Source organism: Cebus imitator, unplaced genomic scaffold (genome assembly GCF_001604975.1).
Source record: "Cebus imitator isolate Cc_AM_T3 unplaced genomic scaffold, Cebus_imitator-1.0 Scaffold22, whole genome shotgun sequence".
NCBI classification, from domain to species: domain Eukaryota; kingdom Metazoa; phylum Chordata; class Mammalia; order Primates; family Cebidae; genus Cebus; species Cebus imitator.
Window position 1 is genome coordinate 4,978,466 of NW_016107337.1, and position 17,849 is coordinate 4,996,314.

At 39.1% G+C, this 17,849-nt stretch overlaps 1 pseudogene; it reads left to right on the forward strand.

Annotated features, from left to right (window-relative positions):
- Positions 1-16,648: 16,648 nt before the first annotated feature.
- Positions 16,649-17,550, forward strand: LOC108299465 (annotated as a pseudogene).
- The last annotated feature ends 299 nt before the right edge of the window (positions 17,551-17,849 follow it).

Genomic DNA, 17,849 nt, shown 5'->3' on the forward strand with positions numbered 1-17,849 from the left:
TTGTCCTGCCTCAGCCTCCCGAGTAGCTGGGATTAGAGGCATGTGCCATCACACCCATCTAATTTTTTGCATTTTTAGTAGAGACGGGGTTTCTCCACGTTGGTCAGGCTGGTCTCAAACTCCCGACCTCAGATGATCCACCCGCTTCGGCTTCCCAAAGTGCTGGGATTACAAGTGTAAGCCACCATGCCCAGCGATTTTCACCTTTCAGCTGAGTCTAGCTAGAGTTGGTTGAGCTCAGCAATTAAGAAAGTGAATTTTGAGGGGGCCACATAATTCCTATTGACCTCCCACTTTACAAGGTTACACTGACAACCGGGAGGTGATATGTAACTGGGAAAATGACCCGAATGCTCCTTTGGGAGGCACATGGAAGGGTGAAAAAAGTGCGGAATTTGAAGCCAGAAGGAACTGAGCTGAAATTTTAGCTCTGCCACACATGAGTTGTATGATCTTGAGCAAGTCACTTTCTGTTTCTTCACCTTAAAAAGGGATCATAATGCCCATGTTAATGGGGACAATAATACATATATATGTATGCATGCATGTACATATGTATATCAGCACCACATAATATTCAGTGAATGGTAACTATTATTATGAATAGAATTACCTGACTTATTTGTTAACAATGTAAATAAACTGAACAAACATAAAATGCCAATTTTTAAAAATCTGCACATAATTTTATTATATTTTATTATTCAATTTGTGAATAAATATTTGCAACATACTCATTTCAAACCTATGAACATACCATGATGTTACCCTAATTTATACTAATGTAAAAATGTGGCACCATATTTTTATAAAATTCCCAGGAGCGACAGATTCATTTTTTTAAACTTTTATTTTAAGTTCAAGGGCAAATGTACAGGTTTGTTATATAGGTAAATATGTGACATGGGGGTTTGTTGTGCAGATTATTTCCTCACCCAGGTATTAAGCCTAGTCCCCATTAGTTATTTTTCCTGATCCGCTCCCTCTCAACCTCTACCCTCCGATAGGCCCCAGTGTGTGTTGTTCCTCTCTATGCGTGGATGTGTTCTCATCATTTAGCTCCCACTTATAAGTGAGAACATGCAGTATTTGGTTCTCTGTTCTTCTGTTAGTTTGCTAAAGATAATGACCTCCAGTGCCATCCATGTTTCTGCAAAGGACATGATCTTGCTCTTTTTTGTGGCTGCATGGTATTCCATGGTAAACATGTACCACATTTTCTTTATCCAGTCTATCATTGATGGGCATTTAGGTTGATTCCATGTCTTTGCTATTGTGAATAATGCTGCAACAAACATATGCATACATGTGTCTTTATAACAGAATGATTTATATTCCTTGGGGTATACACCCAGTAATGGGCTTGCCGAGTCAAATGGAAGCTACCATGCCATCTTGGTTGAACTAGTTTACAATCCCACCAAGAGTGTATAAGCGTTCCTTTCTCTCTACAACCTCGCCAGCCTCTGCTTTTTTTTGGGAGGGTGGGATTTTTTTTACTTTTTAATAATAGCCATTCTTACTGGTGTGAAATGGTATCTCATTGCGGTTTTGCTTTGCATTTCTCTAATAATCAGTGTCTAGTGCTTTTTTCCATATGAATTTTTGGCTGCATGTATGTCTTCTTTTGAGAAGTGTCTGTTCATGTCCTTTGCCCACTTTTTAATGGAGTTGTTTCTTTCTTGTAAATTTAAGTTCCTTATAGATGCAGGATATTAGGATGTATAGTTTGCAAAATTTTCTCCCATTCTATAGGTTGTCATTTTACTCTGTTTATAATTTCCTTTGCTGTGCAGAAGCTCTTTAGTTTAATTAGATACCATTTGTCAATTCTTGCTTTTGTCACAATTGCTTTTGGCATCATAGTGAAATATTTGCCAATGCCGATATCCTGAATGATATTACCTAGGTTGTCTTTGGGGCTTATATAGTTTGGGGTTTTACATTTAAGTCTTTAATCCATCTTGAATTAATTTTTGTATACTGTGCAAGGAAGGGGTCTAGTTTCAATCTTCTGAAAATGCCGGTTTTCTTTATTCCCCCAAGAACTTTATTACATGTTCAAATGTTCTAAAACTACAGCCTTATAGCCCCAGCAAATTACTGGTCTACCTCAAAATGTATGAAGCTGGCAGTTTCTGTGGCCCAGATACTTTTTACAGCATCTGAGCTAAATATTATGCCATTACACCCTTAAGTCTTCCCTGGAACCACAGTATAAATAATGTCCCCCATAAGAGGACTTCAGACCCCTTCAATAACTTTCATTTTTATCATAGAATGTCTCTAGGAAAGGTTAAAGTGGAGAAAAGAACCTGGGGTATGAGCTCTAGAGAGGAAAAAAAAAAAAAAGAAAGAAAGCATGATTGTTCACATAAACAGGGACAAGGGAAGAAAATACATAATTCCTGCATAGTCATATAATCCATTTTAAGGAACACTTAGAACAGGAATTTAGTGCATGATGTGTTATAGATAGAGCTTGGGCATCAACTGTATGACCATCAGTATTTAGCTTAAGTATTAATACCCTAAAGCCTTAGTTTGTTATCTATAAAATGGATATAATTAGTGCTATTAAATTATCTTTTAAAAAATAGTTTAATTTTTTAATTAAAAAATATTTTAGTAGTCTCTCTGATTTCTGAAGCCATTTATGGGAGTTGGAGAGTTGAGGAATTAATATAGAACACCTTCCCTTTCATGGGTCCAAAGCACACTCAAAGTAATATCTGTTGTCTTACGAGCTTTGAATTCCATTCAGATCTTTACAGATTGAAGAGACTTCAAGACCGTTCTCTGGTCCAGCAGCCAGAAGGGCGAATAATTATTGTCTCCATGTTACCTGTCTCTGAAACTTTCTCCAAAAATTCTTTTGAGCTCAAAGTATTGACACTGACGTAATTTAATTAAGCATGTGTGAAATTCCAGTGTTCCAGAACCTGAAATTGACATAATTAAAGTGAAATGCAGAATATGCACCTCTGATACCATTTTTTAATGTTACACTCCATCACTCCTGCTTAATATCAAATCACAGAAGGTATTTTTCATCCGTTAATTGCATTTACATGCCCTTCATCATTGGCCTCAAAGCAATTAAATTTCAGAAAAAAATTACTTAAGCAAGGAGTAAGATCCAAAATAATAAAGTTCACTAAAGTTTTTTTCACTCAATGATGTCTCTAACAGATAAATCACCATTCATAGTTTCATTCTACTCTAGCCATTTCTCTCTAAAACATTCTCCAATTAAAAACTAAAGGTTCTAGAGAGACATTTTCATTTTTAGAATATTTGTGAAAACCCAGAAAAAAGAAAGCTGCTTATTTCTAATTCTGTGTTATAGAAATTATTATTCTTTTGGTAGAACATATGTTATTAACGAACACTAAAAATAAAATCAATAATTTGTCAATTTTTATCTTTCATCCATGGTGTTTTGCAAATCACATAATATTCTCGGCAGTTTTATGCGTTAAGTATTCACAATAGAGTTCTTAGAACCTAAGAATCTGACTTCTGGCCAGTAAAAAAACCTCCCCATGATATTTGTGAATAGTAGGTCAAATCATATGAAATTGACATTTTTGTAGGTTCGAAGTGGTCAAATCTGAGAAATTTCATATAATGCAACCAAATGTCTAAAGAGTTTTAAATACAAGAATCTTGGTGTGCCTAGAAATAGCACTGGGTTCTTTCTTCATTAACTTGATGTGAATACATATTTTGCAATTATCTTCTGGTCAAGGTCTCATCTGTTTGCCATTCTCTATTTTTTCCCCTATCCACTTAATCCTTTGAGTGGATAGCTTCTATTCCAGGGACCCAAAAGAAACTCTTCTCCAAAATTACTGATGTTCATTTGATAAATTGGACACTTTGATCACTCTCTTCTTTAAAATTGTTCCTTCTTGGTTTCCCCATTACTATGTTACTTGTTTCTTGATTTATCTCTCTAAATTTTTCTCATCTTCTATTTGCCATTGAAATGAGGGTATTCTATTTGTCTCCATCTTCTACCATTTTTCTTTCCCAATAGACATACTGTCACCCCAATCTCCTTCACATTTAGTAAATGAGCTCCCTTTCTGCTCCCTGGCCACCAGAACATGCATATACAACTGCGCTCTTGTTACTGTAACCATCCTCTCTCCTTTCTGTTTACTTTTTAAAAAAGCAACTCTCTTCCTCTACCATTATCCCCTCCTTTTGCTACCACATGCCTTCCACCTATCCCAGGGACCCTGCTCCATTAGATCATCACATCTCCTATACCCTCACCCCTTCGTATAGTTTCTGTCCCCTCAGTATATAAACTTGCTTCTCCCATGACATAAAGAAAAAATGTCTTATGATTCTATGTCATCTTCTAGTTACAGTCCTGTCTTTTTGCATTTATAACCAAGTTTAAATAGTTTAATTATTTCTTATCTTCATCTTAAAACTTTTATGACCTTTTGTCATAAGTTGGGCACACACAGAAACAGGCTCTGACAAGAATTTGATGGGAGTAGTTTATTTAGAGGATAATCTTTGCTAGGGGAAAGAGAAGTGAGTCACGGTAGGAAAAAAGTCAATATAGAATGTGTTTATTTTTAGGTTACCATTGTGGGAAAATGGGATTTGATTCTCATTTGGCACCTTTGGGAAACTGTAGAACATATCTTAAGAGTGTTTCTGTCCTGGGGAGAGGAAATACTGGGGTACTTACCAATAAACTCACATCTTAAATCATTGCGAGCTGCTCCTGCAAGCATTAACTTTCTGGCAAGTATTAACTATCTGGCCAGTTCCAGGACAAGGCTGGGCTCTTGCTGATGGCAAAGCCCTCATAGAAAGTAGGAAGCCATCGACAGGCTTGGAGATAGTGAATGCCAAAGAAATATGGGAGGGGCACCAACTGTGTCTGCTACACCCATTGTAATTAGCTTCCTGTTTTCAGCACTTTGCTTTTCTGTTGGAGAGCCAGAGCTGTTGTAATTGCCACACTTAACGAAATCTCTTTTGTCCTCACCCTCCTTGACCTTTCTCTATGCAATATTTGGCTTCCAGTCTTTATCTCCCTTGATATCTCTCTTCCTTGGCTTCTCTTTCTTGTTGCTTCTACCTCTGTAACAATTTTGCTTTTTTTTTCCAGCTTCTTATTTCCATGTGTTGATGCTTTGCAAGGCTCTGCTTTGGCTTTCTCATTCTATACACAATTCCTGAGACATCCCTTCCAATTTTATGACTCCTCCAACCACCAGCATGATGATGACTTCTAAATCCATATTTCTAGCCTGGACTCCTCTTTTGTAGTGACAGCCTTATATCAGATTGCATTCCATATTCCCATTTCCTGTGGTGCTAGAACATCTGAACCAGAATGTCACAGAGGTACTCAAACTTAGCTTTCACAAAACAGGAGTATTTTCTGTCTTTAACACATGTTCTACCTCCTATATTCCTTCTAACAAAAATGGATCATCAGCTAACCAATAAATCTGGAAGTTATTTCAGCCTTTTTTTTTTTCCTTTTTTTTTTTTTTTTTNAAAAAAAAAAAAAAAAAAGAAATTACAGTTTAGTGGTAATGCAGCCTCTGGCTCTAAGAGTCTGAACCTCCCCAAATTGCTCCTAGGGATAACATCACAATTGTAAAACCTACCATCAGCGCTTGAAATATTTTGCAGATCCTGCACTCGATGGATCAGCTAACATCACCCAGACTGATAATCTGGCTCAAGCAGTTCTGCTGGCCAGGCACTGTGGCTCACGCCTGTAATCCCAGCACTTTGGGAGGCTGAGGCAGGCGGATCATGAGGTCAGCAGATCGAGACCATCCTGGCCAACATGGTGAAACCCTGTCTCTAGTAAAAACATGAAAATTAGCCAGATGTAGCAGCACGAACCTATAGTCCCAGCTACTAGAGAGGCTGAGGCAGGAGAATCGCTTGGAATCGGGAGGCGGAGGTTGCAGTGAGCCAAGATAGCACCACTGCACTCCAGCCTAGTGACAGAGCAAGATTCCGTCTCAAAAAAACAAAACAAAACAAATCAGTTCTGCCATCCCACCCAGGAACAGAAGATAGTAAGAAAACTTGGCTTCGATCGCCTATAATTCCATCTTCAACCTGATCAGTCAGCACTCCCCACTTTCTGAGCCCATACCCACCAAATTATCTTTAAAAACTCTGATCCCCGAATGCTCAGGGAGGCTGATTTGAGTAATAATAAAACTCCAACTCTCCCGAACAACCGGCTTGAGGTGAATGACTCTTACTCCATTGCAATTCCCCTGTCTTGATAAATTGGCTCTGTCTAGGCAGCAGGCAAGGTGAACCCACTGGGCGGTTACATAAGTACATTTATTTATTTGTTTGTTTCTCTATTTATTGAGACAAGGTCTTGTTCTGTCACCCAGGCTGGAGTGCAGTGATGTGATCTCTGCTCACTGCAGCCTCTACCTCCCAGGCTCAAGCCATCTTCCCATCTCAGCCTCCTGAGTAGCTGGGACTACAGGTGCATGACACCATGCCTGGCTAATTTTTGTATTTTTTGTAGAGGTGGGGTTTCACCATATTGCCCAGGCTGGTCTCAAACTCCTGGACTCAAGCAATCCTCCTGCCTCAGCCTCCCAAAGAGCTGGGATTACAGGCATGAGTCACCACACCTGGCCCTTGCCTTACATTTAATCTTCACATGAATACACACATATTATAAATAAGCACATCAAAGTATGGAGAGCAGAATCAACTTACCCAAGGTCATATGCAACTAGAAAGGAGCATAACCGGTGTTTAAACCTAACAGTCTGGTTCCAGAAACTGTGCTTTTAAAGTCAAGATGAAAAGCACTTCTGGGCCTTGACCCTTGGAACCCACCCCTAGCACACAGGCTTTAGCTAGCAGAGGAACAGCAAAGGAAAACAGCAAGAGGTGAGGCTTTCTGGTTCACTGGCTCAAAAGGATTTGGGGCTTTACAGACTGGTAAGTTCTCTCCAAACTGGGTAGTTATCTTTTTATTTTGTTTTTGTTTTTGTTTTGAGACAGAGTCTCGCTCTGTCACCAAGCTGGAGTGCAGTGGCACAATCTCAGCTCACTGCAACCTCTACCACCCGGGTTCAAGCGATTCCCCTGCCCGAGCCTCCCGAGTAGCTGGGACTACAGGTGCGTGCCACCACGCCCAGCTAATTTTTTATATTTTAGTAGAGACGGGGTTTCACCATGTTGGCCAGGATGGTCTTGATCTCCTGACCTCATGATCTTCCCACCTTGGCCTCCCGAAGTGCTGGGATTACAGGCTTGAGCCACTAAGCCAGCCTATCCTTTTATTTTGCCAAGTAAAAGCAGTTTAAAAAAATCTGCTAACATCACTATCATTTCATAAAGTAAATGTAATTTCAATATAAATAAACCCCAAGAAAGACACAATCTCAGAGTATAGGCCAGGCCTCTACTTTTGTAAATACCTCCTTTCATTGTCCTTATTTTCCTCATCCCACCGTGGGCTGGTGAAAACGTCCTCATGGGTGGCACCTGTTTAAGGACTGCATTCCAGGAACCACCATGGTGCCCCGTGCGATCCCCACAAACGCTCTGCAAGGTAGTCAGGGAAGGTCTTGTTTACCTCACTCTATTAATGAAGAAACTGAGGCTCAGAGAAGCCCTGTTTAAGAACACACAGCCTTAAAAATGGCAGGGCCAGGTTACAACTCCACGTTTTCTTTTTCTTCCTTTCTTTCTTTCTTTCTTTTTTTTTTTTTTTTTTTTTTTTTTTTTTTTTTTTTTTTTTTTTTGAGATAGAGTCTCACTCTGTCGCCCAGACTGGAGTGTAGTGGGGTGATCTCAGCTTGCAGCAACCTCTGTTTCCTGGGTTTAAACAATTCTCCTGCCTCAACCTCACAAGTAGCTGAGGTTACAGGCGCCCGCCACCATGCCCGGCTAATTTTTGTATTTTAGTAGAGACAGGGTTTCACCATGTTAGTCAGGCTAGTCTCGAATTCCTGACTTCAAATGATCCACCTGCCCCCACCTCCCAAAGTGCTGGGATTACAGGCATGAACCACGGTGCCCGGCCTCATTTCAGCCTTCGTAATTTTCCTCATTTTTCACGTCTAACTAGCAACCAAGCCCTGTCGATTGTACCTGCTTACCACTCTCCAGTTTGTTCACACCTGCTTTCTCGTTACATCATTTCAGTTTCATCACTTGGCCTCTAATCTCACCATATCACTCAGTAAACCTTCACCCTACTGTCAGAATTGTATTTCAGAAACACGATTCTGACCAAACGCTTATTGGAAAAGTCCAAATTCTTTCCCATAACATGAAGAGTCTGCATGAGCTGGCCCTCATGTGTATCTCCAGCCTTAGACTCACCATTTCCTCTCCCCATGTACTCTACACCCCAGCCACTGTAATTTCCAAATTGTTTTATAAAGTTCCAAATCTCTATAGATTTAACTAAAACTTATATATAACACATAGAGTGCCATGTACTCTAAGAAATTTACAAATATTATACTATTTAATCCTCATAACCATCCTATGTATGTACGTATTATTATTATTATCCTCATTTTATAGATGAAGAAACTAAGGCCCAAAGAGGTTAAGTGATTCAACCAACATTATATATCTAGTAAGTACAGAGCCAGGATTCAAATCCAGGCACTCTGGCTCCAGAGCTGTTACTCTTGACCACCCTACCACAACAACCTGGATTTATTAGCATCATTTCTCTCTGTCTGGAAAATTCCCATCTTCCCCACACTTGCAGTGGGTCTTTCTCTTTCTTGGTCTTCATTTCTTTGGTAGTCTTGACCTCTCTCTCTCCTTTGAACCCCTCTGTAGTACAAATACACACATGTTTATTTCCATATGTGTCTGTCTTTAGTATACACTCCTGATGGTCACTACCTTATTTGTTCCTATAGTTTTCTCTGACCCTAAATGCTGGATGTTCCTAAGCTTAAGCCTTTGATCTCCTTTTCTATCTACACTGACTCTCTTGGTGAGATCACCAGTAGATCGTTGGTTTCAGGCTGTAGAGACAGGATAACTCCTACGTTTGGAGCTCCCACTTAGAATTCTCTCCTGAACTCCAGACTCACATAAAACAGGCTTCTCTAACTTCACTGGATTGTCTAATAAGTATTGCACAGTTAACATGTTTAAAGCTACTTGCAATCCTTAATTCTCACAAACTCCATCTCAGCCTTCTTCATCTCAGCCAGGATAACACCATTCTTGCAATTACTCTGGGTAAATAATGTTGGAATCATCTTTCATTCTTCTTTTTTCTCTCATGCTCCACAATCAATCTGCAAGTTATGTTGACTCTACTTTCAACATATACCCGAATACAACCAATGCTCTTCACCTCACTACTGTTAACCTGGTCCCAACCACCATCATTTCTTGTCTGGATTAGCTGGATTAGCCTCTCAATTACTTCTGCTCTTTCCCTTTTAATTATCATTTCCAACAGAAGCCTGGGTGATACTAATAGAATTTAAGTCAGGTCATATCATACCTCCATGAAAATCATCTCAACAGCCTCAAATGCCTACAGGACCTGGCCTCCGCTACCTCTGACATCACATCCTTCTACTCTACCTCTGCTGCAGAAACACCTCCCTTCTAACCATTCATTCCTCCAATGCTTCAGGCTTGTTCCTACCTTTGTGCCTTTGCACTTAGTGTTCATACTGCTGCTTGCTGCTCTGCCTGGAACATTGGTTTCCCTGATACCTTTGCTTCTTTATCTGCTCTGATCTTTGTTCAAATGTCGCATTCTCAGTGAGGTCTTCCCTAACTCCGTCATTTATAATTGAAAGTACTTAACCCTAACATTTTCTATTCCACTTTCTGGCTTTCCTTTTTTGCATATCACCATCTAATAGCATACATTTACTTATTAGTTTTATTTTCTGCCTACTCTCACTAGGATGTAAGTTTCATTTAAATTCCCTGCTTCATTACCAGCACCAAGCGATTCCTACCATATAAGTACTCAACCAGTGTTGGCACTTATTATCCTCAGCTGTAGCCCAGTGCCTAGAACCCTCCTTTGATAAATGCTTGTTGAATGGATAAGCAAATTTGTAATTGAATATGTCATCTTTTAAATCATCTATCTAAACTATCCTAAGATCTCTATAAAAATAACTTCAAGCTCTATTTCCATTTAAACCTCTCATTCAAGACTTAAAGTTGCAATGCCAACAGCCCCTTGTTTAGCTCAACCTAGGTGGTGTTCTAGCACTTCTAGTTCAGTCTAAAATGAAATTCATCTTCTCCAAACTCAATTAGCTTTCTTCCCAAACTCAATTTGCTTTCTGACTCTTTTATTAATGTTCAAGATATTATCATCTGTCTTTCATCAGCCATTTTTGTTTCACTGACCTCTATATCCAAACAATTATCAAACCCTAAGATTCTACCTATGTGATGTTTCTCTAGTTTGCTTTTTTCTTTCATTCATACTGACAATGCCTACATTAGACTTCGACTACCTCTTTTAATCTGTCAGTTCAATCAGTCATTCAGTTCTCCATCCATCTCTTCCTGCATCTGGAAACATTACTGAGTCCCCACTGCCCCTGGTACTTTGCCTAGTATTGTGCAAAGTGTGCCAGGAAATGTTTTTTCTTCTTATGATCAGAAGAATTGTCACTTGGTAGGCCAAATTGATACAGTATGTTTTGTTTCAATCCTTTAACTATATTATTAACATTAGTTTGTGTGACTGGAAAAGCAAAGGCAAGTCCTGAATCCATGCCAGTCAAAACCCATTTAAATCTTCCTGGTGCTAATGGCAGCAGTCTACTATAATCTACTTGCCATCTGTGTGCTGGTTCTTTACCTCTGGGAATATGTTCCATTGCATTTTGTAAGCATTGCCTCTTCTGCTGACAAATTGGACAATTACGGTTAATGGTTTGTATTCCTTCTGGTGCTACCAGTAAGGGACATCACTCAGCTCAGCGTTACATGGCTTGCTTCCTCCTATCATATCACGTCCCCAAATAGCCGCTTCTAGGAAATACACTGGAGCATCTACCTGTTATCCTTAGTTTCTCTCAGATCCTGGTAAGGGATTGTTCTGTCTTATTAAATTTATTCTCATAATTACGTTAGCACCTCCTCTCTCAAAAACCTTACATTTAATGAGAAAATAATCTGTGCTTTCATAATCTCTGGTAGCTTCAACCTCCAAATTTGAACATGTCTGGGAATATTAATAGTAATCAAATCTAATTGCTTACAGGTGACAGCCATTTTAAACCCATAGCTGTTTTGGCATTGGAAGGAACTGTATCGAACATGGACAGTAGAAATTATAAACCCAAACAATAACATTTTACTCAAGGATGAGTCAAGAAGTCATTGCTTCATTATTCAGCCAATGCAAAAACACCCCTATCCTGAAGGATTAATATTATAACACTAGCTCCCTCTGTTGCTCATTTCAGAAATGACATGGCATTCAGAGCTATTCTGTGCAGCCATGAAAATAGACGTCCCCAAAAGTAAAATATTAAACTATATTAAATCCGTGGAGGCACATTTGAAATTTTATGTCTTGAAAACCATCACACTGCAGATAAAAGGGAAAAATAAATAATTTGGTATTTAGTGGCAATTTCATACAGTGTCTCCTTCTCTTTTTGCTTATTATGATCAATATATATTGTGTTTAGGAGAATTGGTGATAATGGAATGTAACATGAACATATAATTTCAGGCTCTCTGAAGACAGTGGTTGTCAAGTTTCAGCTAGCATAAGGACAATGTAGACAAGTGGCTCTCAAGCTTTGCCATGCATCAGAATTACCTGGAGGTCTCAATAAGCCATGGATTGCTGGATCCCAACCACAGAGTTTCTGAACAAGTAGATCTGTTTTGGAACTGAAAGAGTACATGCCTTGTACTCTGGGACCTCTGTTCTAGTAGAACGTCTGTTCTAGAGCATTACGACTCAAATCTGATCTGCAAGACAGCAGATCAGCTTCACCTGAGAGTCTATAAACACACAGAATCTCAGGCCTATTCCAGATTTACTGAATCAGAATCATCTGTCTAAAATCATTCCCAGGTGATTTGTATCCACAATAAAGTCTGAGTGGCGTTTGCTTAGAGCAGGGGTGGCAAACTCTTTAGTAAAAGGCCAGACAGTAAATATTTAAGATTTACAGGCTGTACCATCTCTGTCACAAATACTCAACTCTGCCATTGTAGTTCAAAAACAACCATAGACTGATTGTGAGTGTGTTCCAATAAAACTTTATTTACAAAAACAGGGAGTGGGCCATTTTTCCTCCTGTGGTTACAGTTTATTGACCTCTGGCTTAGACTGTATGTGTCTATGTATATTTTTATTTTGTTGCATTTTAACCTTGCTTCACCTCCCTTAGTCACTCCTTCAGCAGTTCTGGGATGGAACCTATCCTTTGTATTTTTTTAATTTTTTTTTTATTTTTTATTGCATTTTAGGTTTTGGGGTACATGTGAAGAACATGTAAGATTGTTGTATAGGTACACACATGGCAGTGTGATTTGCTTCCTTCTTCCCCATCACCTATATCTGGCATTTCTCCCCATGTTATCCCTCCCCAATTCCCCACCCGCCCATCCCTCTCCTATTTCCATCCCCACAGACCCCAGTGTGTGATACTCCCCTCCCTGCGTCCATGTGTTCTCATTGTTCAACACCCACCTATGAGTAAAAACATGTGGTATTTGATTTTCTGTTCTTGTGTCAGTTTGCTGAGAATGATGGTTTCCAGGTTCATCCATGTCCCTACAAAGGACACGAACTCATCGTGGAAAAGTTTGATTCAAGTGGTCAGCAAGCCACACCTTGAGAAACAATTTAAGCCATTGTTTTGCTTGGCAATATCCAATTATTTTTATTATTTATATTTTTCTGTTACATGACTCATAAAAAGAAAAAATTAAGACCTTTGATCTATTCTTTTCAATAACACCTTCCATGTTCTTTCAAATGTTTTCCACTCTTCCTTTGGGCTGATACTAGTATTTGTGTTTTTCCTCAACAGAAATTGAGTGCCACAATGTAACTTGGCTTCTGTAAGGAAAAAGGACAAACTGCATACACATTTAAGATGAAAACTCATTACAGAAGAAAATTAGAAGCAATGAGAACTGCAAATCCCTCTTCTTTATTGCTTCTCTAATTTTTTCAAATCAAAACTCAACTGCTCTAACGAAACTATTCAGGGAATAGTTTTATGATTAAAACAAAAGAAAAGTGTTGTGCATTTACTTTCTCTCAGTCCTATATGAAACATACAGAGTCAGAGAGGGAAAACAAAAGCAGCTGTGAAATGAACTTTTTTTCTTATTCTCTAAATGACGAGTTATTACTTTTGTAAAAGTAAGATTTGAATTATCCTTCTCGTCCCAATCTCCCAGTGCCTTTCACCAACTCTCTTTTCCCGCAAGGGCACTTATTCTAAAACAAGTCAATGAATTTTTCTGCTGCCATTCCTTTAATTTACCTTTAAAAAGTTGTGAGAAACAGTATATGGAAAGAAATTTAATTGTTAGTGAACAGAGATGAAAATTATAAATGTTATGTTTTTAACATATTGTTTAAAAATGAGCTCTGTACATCCAGCTTCATCTTGGGTGCTTTGTTCACCTGGATATGCTCGATGACCAGAGAATCTACATCTAAATCGTTACAGAGAGTAAGTTCAGCATTATTGTCTGCATTTTTAAGCATGTGCAGCAAAAATACAGCACTTTTTGGGAGGCCAGTGACCCTGTGTCCAGCCCCATTGTTTGGTCTGGGCATACCTACCAACTCTACCATTGTCAAGTCGAAATGGCACACACCATTTCTGTAAAGTGACATCTTCCAGATACCTTGTGGCTTTTCATATACGTGTACTCTTAATGACCTGGGCAGTTTCATGCATGTTCTTAAAGTGAACACGAAGATTTGAACCTCTTGATTTGCATGATTTTGTGGAGTTTTCTGGGTCAAGTGAATAGAAAACTGTTTTCACAGATCCTCAGGGCGCTTAGGGAAATAGCAATTTTTTGTTTTTTAATCATTCTAAATAGATACTATTTTGCAGCCAATTCTGTATTTGTAATTTTTATCATTTTTTCATAAAGAACTCCCAAATTGTATACATTTCAAGCTCAAAAAATCTGGATCTGTCCCTGGTAGGGGAGATATGAAGGATCAAGAGAAAGATTAAATGTAGCCAGGCAGGGTAACTCACACCTGTAAGCCCAGCACTTTGGGAGGCTGAGTTGGAAATATTGCTTAAAACCAGAAGTTAAGACCAACTTGGTCAACATAACAAGACCCTATCTCTACAAAAATAAAATTAAAATAAAATTTCATTAAAAAGATCAAGAGGGACCTCCCTACTGAGTAGAGTCTCACACGCCAGCGACCTTCTCTTCCCACTTGAGGACCAAGCTTCCCTGGCCTGCTTTTCTTCCATATTTGCCACGTATTATTCATGTTGTCAAAGCAATAGACACCTGCTAGAATACTGCATTGAGTGTGAGGTACAATGTACAACGGGATTATAGTAGGCTGCTGGTAAAAGGTAAGCACAATGATCAGTGCCAAAAAAGAGTGGTTAGTGATGTGAGAAGGTAATTGCCTCTTGAGTATACCAAAGAGCTTGGGCAGGGCATAGCAACATAATGCTAAGTCTGATGGTTAATACTGAGTGTCAACTTGATTGGATAGAAGGATGCAATATTGATTCTAGGGTGTCTGTGAGGGTGTTGCCAAAAGAGATTAAGTGGGCTGGAGAAGACAGATCCTCCCTTATTTAGGTGGGCCCCATCTAATCAGCTGCCAATGAATATAAAGCAGGCAGAAAAATGTGAAGAGGCATGGCTGGCCTAGCCTCCCAGCCTACATCTTTCTCCCATGCTGGATTCTTCCTGCCTTCAAACATCAGACTCCAGGTTCTTCAGTTTTGAGACTTGAATTGGCTCCCCTTTTTCCTCAAGCTTACAGACAGCCTATTGTGGGACCTTGTGATTGTGTAAGTTAATACTTAATAAACTCTCCTCTATATATCTATCCTGTTAGTTCTGTCGCTCTAGAGAACCCTGACTAAGACAGATTTTGGTACCAAGAGTGGTCCTAGAGGAACAGAATATTAAGGATGGAGTTCTTTCATTGGTTTTGGGGTTCTGGAATTGGCTGCTTAATGTGATTAGACCTAAAAATGCTAAGAAGTGTACTTCTAATAGTGTGAAGAACACTGATAATCCTTGGTGGAAACTGTTTAGAGTTATACATTTGACCAGATGTGGAGAACCAAGGAACACAATGAAACTGATTGGTTGTTCCTAAATTCAGTGGACGAAATAATGAAAGAAAATGACAAACTCGGGGATTCTGTCTCCTGGCTTCAGAAGCAGATACTGAGCCTCAAATCTGCTAAGACTGCCCTGAGAGTCATCTCCTGTAGAGAAGGAGCTGAAAAGAAGACACAAGCCCTTATCATGCGAGGGGCTGACCTGCAACAAAAGATGCAAGCACAGCACAGCCTCGCCAGGTGCCTACTGTTAGAGTGAGGGCATTGATTGGAAAAGAAATGACTAATGCAGTTATTTAATGATACAGCATAAGTTGTAATGAATCCCAAAGTGCCCAATGGGGGCTACGGAATTTCCATATAGGTTGGTTATTTGCTTGAAAAGTAAAGACAGGAGACCGATAATGTAAGTTTGCATAGATAGACCCATTTACTTAGATATTACATGTTATTTGAGGTGGCTTGCAGCAAGTGGGATGCTGATGGAGGCCATGTGGGGTAAAGGCTGGGAGTACAGCATCTCTTGCTCATACCATCCCAGGGAACCTGTCCTGACCTCTTGATGCCTTGCTGTAAACTATTAGCTACAGGTTGTATTTATTGCTGAATTATTTAGCTTCTGTTTAGTCAATTCCTTAAAATGAGCCACCAAAAATTTAAGAATGTTAAATTGTGTGTAAACACAAATGATTGAGAACCACAAAACTGTAAGGAACCTCTTCTGAGTTCAAATGTAAAATCTAGGTTTGTTTGCAGGAATAACTCCAGAGTTACCTGCAGCTCATGCAAGATTCTCTGTTCTATAGTAAATAATGTACTTCACAACATCATTCAACACAAATTCATTTATCCTATACCTAGTAAGTTCTGGTGTTGTATCTGCATCTGGGCATACAAAGGACAAGACATGGTTAATTGAGCCTTGGCTCTGAGCTCAGTAATCCAGACTAGAATCGCAGTATTATACGGAATGTAAGTGTAAGTATGTTCACTCTCCTCTGGAAAGAAGTAAGGGGAAAATAACTTTTGTTTTTTGTGGAAGAAGAATATTAGAAAAAGAAATATTAGAAAAAGAAAATTCTACTCCTTCCCCCCAAAAAGGTGTAGAAGATGAAAATTATTCCATGGTGAACATGAAGATTAATTGCTTATTTCTTCCCTGGGGGATGCTTTTGAAAAGCATGTTCATTTTTTATCTTTGGGGGCCTGACATTTTTAAATTAATTTACAGTAATGTGCTAGCATCTTAATACATTTTTTCTTATGATAGAAAAAAATATGCTTATAAGTGACTTGGGGGGGGGCCCTGCAAGTCTCTGTTGAGCCATGGATGCAGGTCTCTGTTCCACAGGATGGGGTTTGTTAAAGCTGTTAAGAATAAGGCCTACTTTAAGAGATACTAAGTAAAATTTAGAAGACAACAAGAGGGTAAAACTGATTACTATCCTTGGAAACGCTTGGTGATACAGGAAAAAATAAATACAATACACTCAAATACAGGATGATAGTTCATGTAACAGAGATATCATTTGTCAGATTGCTTATGCCCATATAGAGGGAAATATGATAGTCTGCACAACATATGCACATAAATTGCCAAAATACGGTGTGAAGGTTGCTTGGACAAATTATGCTGTTGTGTATTGTACTGGCCTCCTGCTGGCCTGCAGGCTTCTCAATAGGTTTGGCATGGACAAGATCTATGAGGGCCAAGTGGAGGTGACTGGCGATGAATACAATGTGGAAAGCATTGATGGTCAGCCAGCTGCATTTACCTGTTATTTGGATGCAGCCCTTGCCAGAACTACCACTGGCAATAAACTTTTTGGTGTCCTGAAAGGGAGCTGTGGATGGAGGCTTGTCTATCCCTCACAGTACCAAACGATTCCCTGGTTATGATTCTGAAAGCAAGGAATTTAATGCAGAAGTACGCTGGAAGCACACCATGGGCCAGAATGTTGCAGATTACATGTGCTACTTAATGGAATAAGATGAAGATGCTTACAAATGACAGTTCTCTCAATATATATGGAACAGTATAACTCCAGACATGATGGAGGAGATGTGTAAGAAAGCTCATACTACTATACGAGAGAATCCAGTATATAAAAGGAAGCCCAAGAAAGAAGTTGAAAAGAAGAGGTGGAACCATCCCCAAATGTCCCTTGCTCAGAAGAAAGATCTGGCAGCTCAAAAGAAGGCAGGTTTCCTCAGGGCTCAGGAGTGGGATGCTGAGAGCTAAACCAAACAATTTTCTATGAGGATTTTTCAGATAAAGACAATAAACTTATGGACAGAAAAAAGAAAAAAGTGAGTTGGGGCCATGGTGGGAAAAATCTGAAAAGTGTGGGAAAGGCATTAAGTCACCTGAAGACCTACTTATTTCACTTCATGGTTTTGCTGAAAATCAGCTAGGCTTGCATGCTGTTACTTCTGTTCCATTTTTTAGAATTCCTAAATCATCAATAAATTAATATAAGCAAAGCTACACTCTTATTTATTTAAACAAAATTCTCAAAAGTTATTTTTCAGAACTGTTTA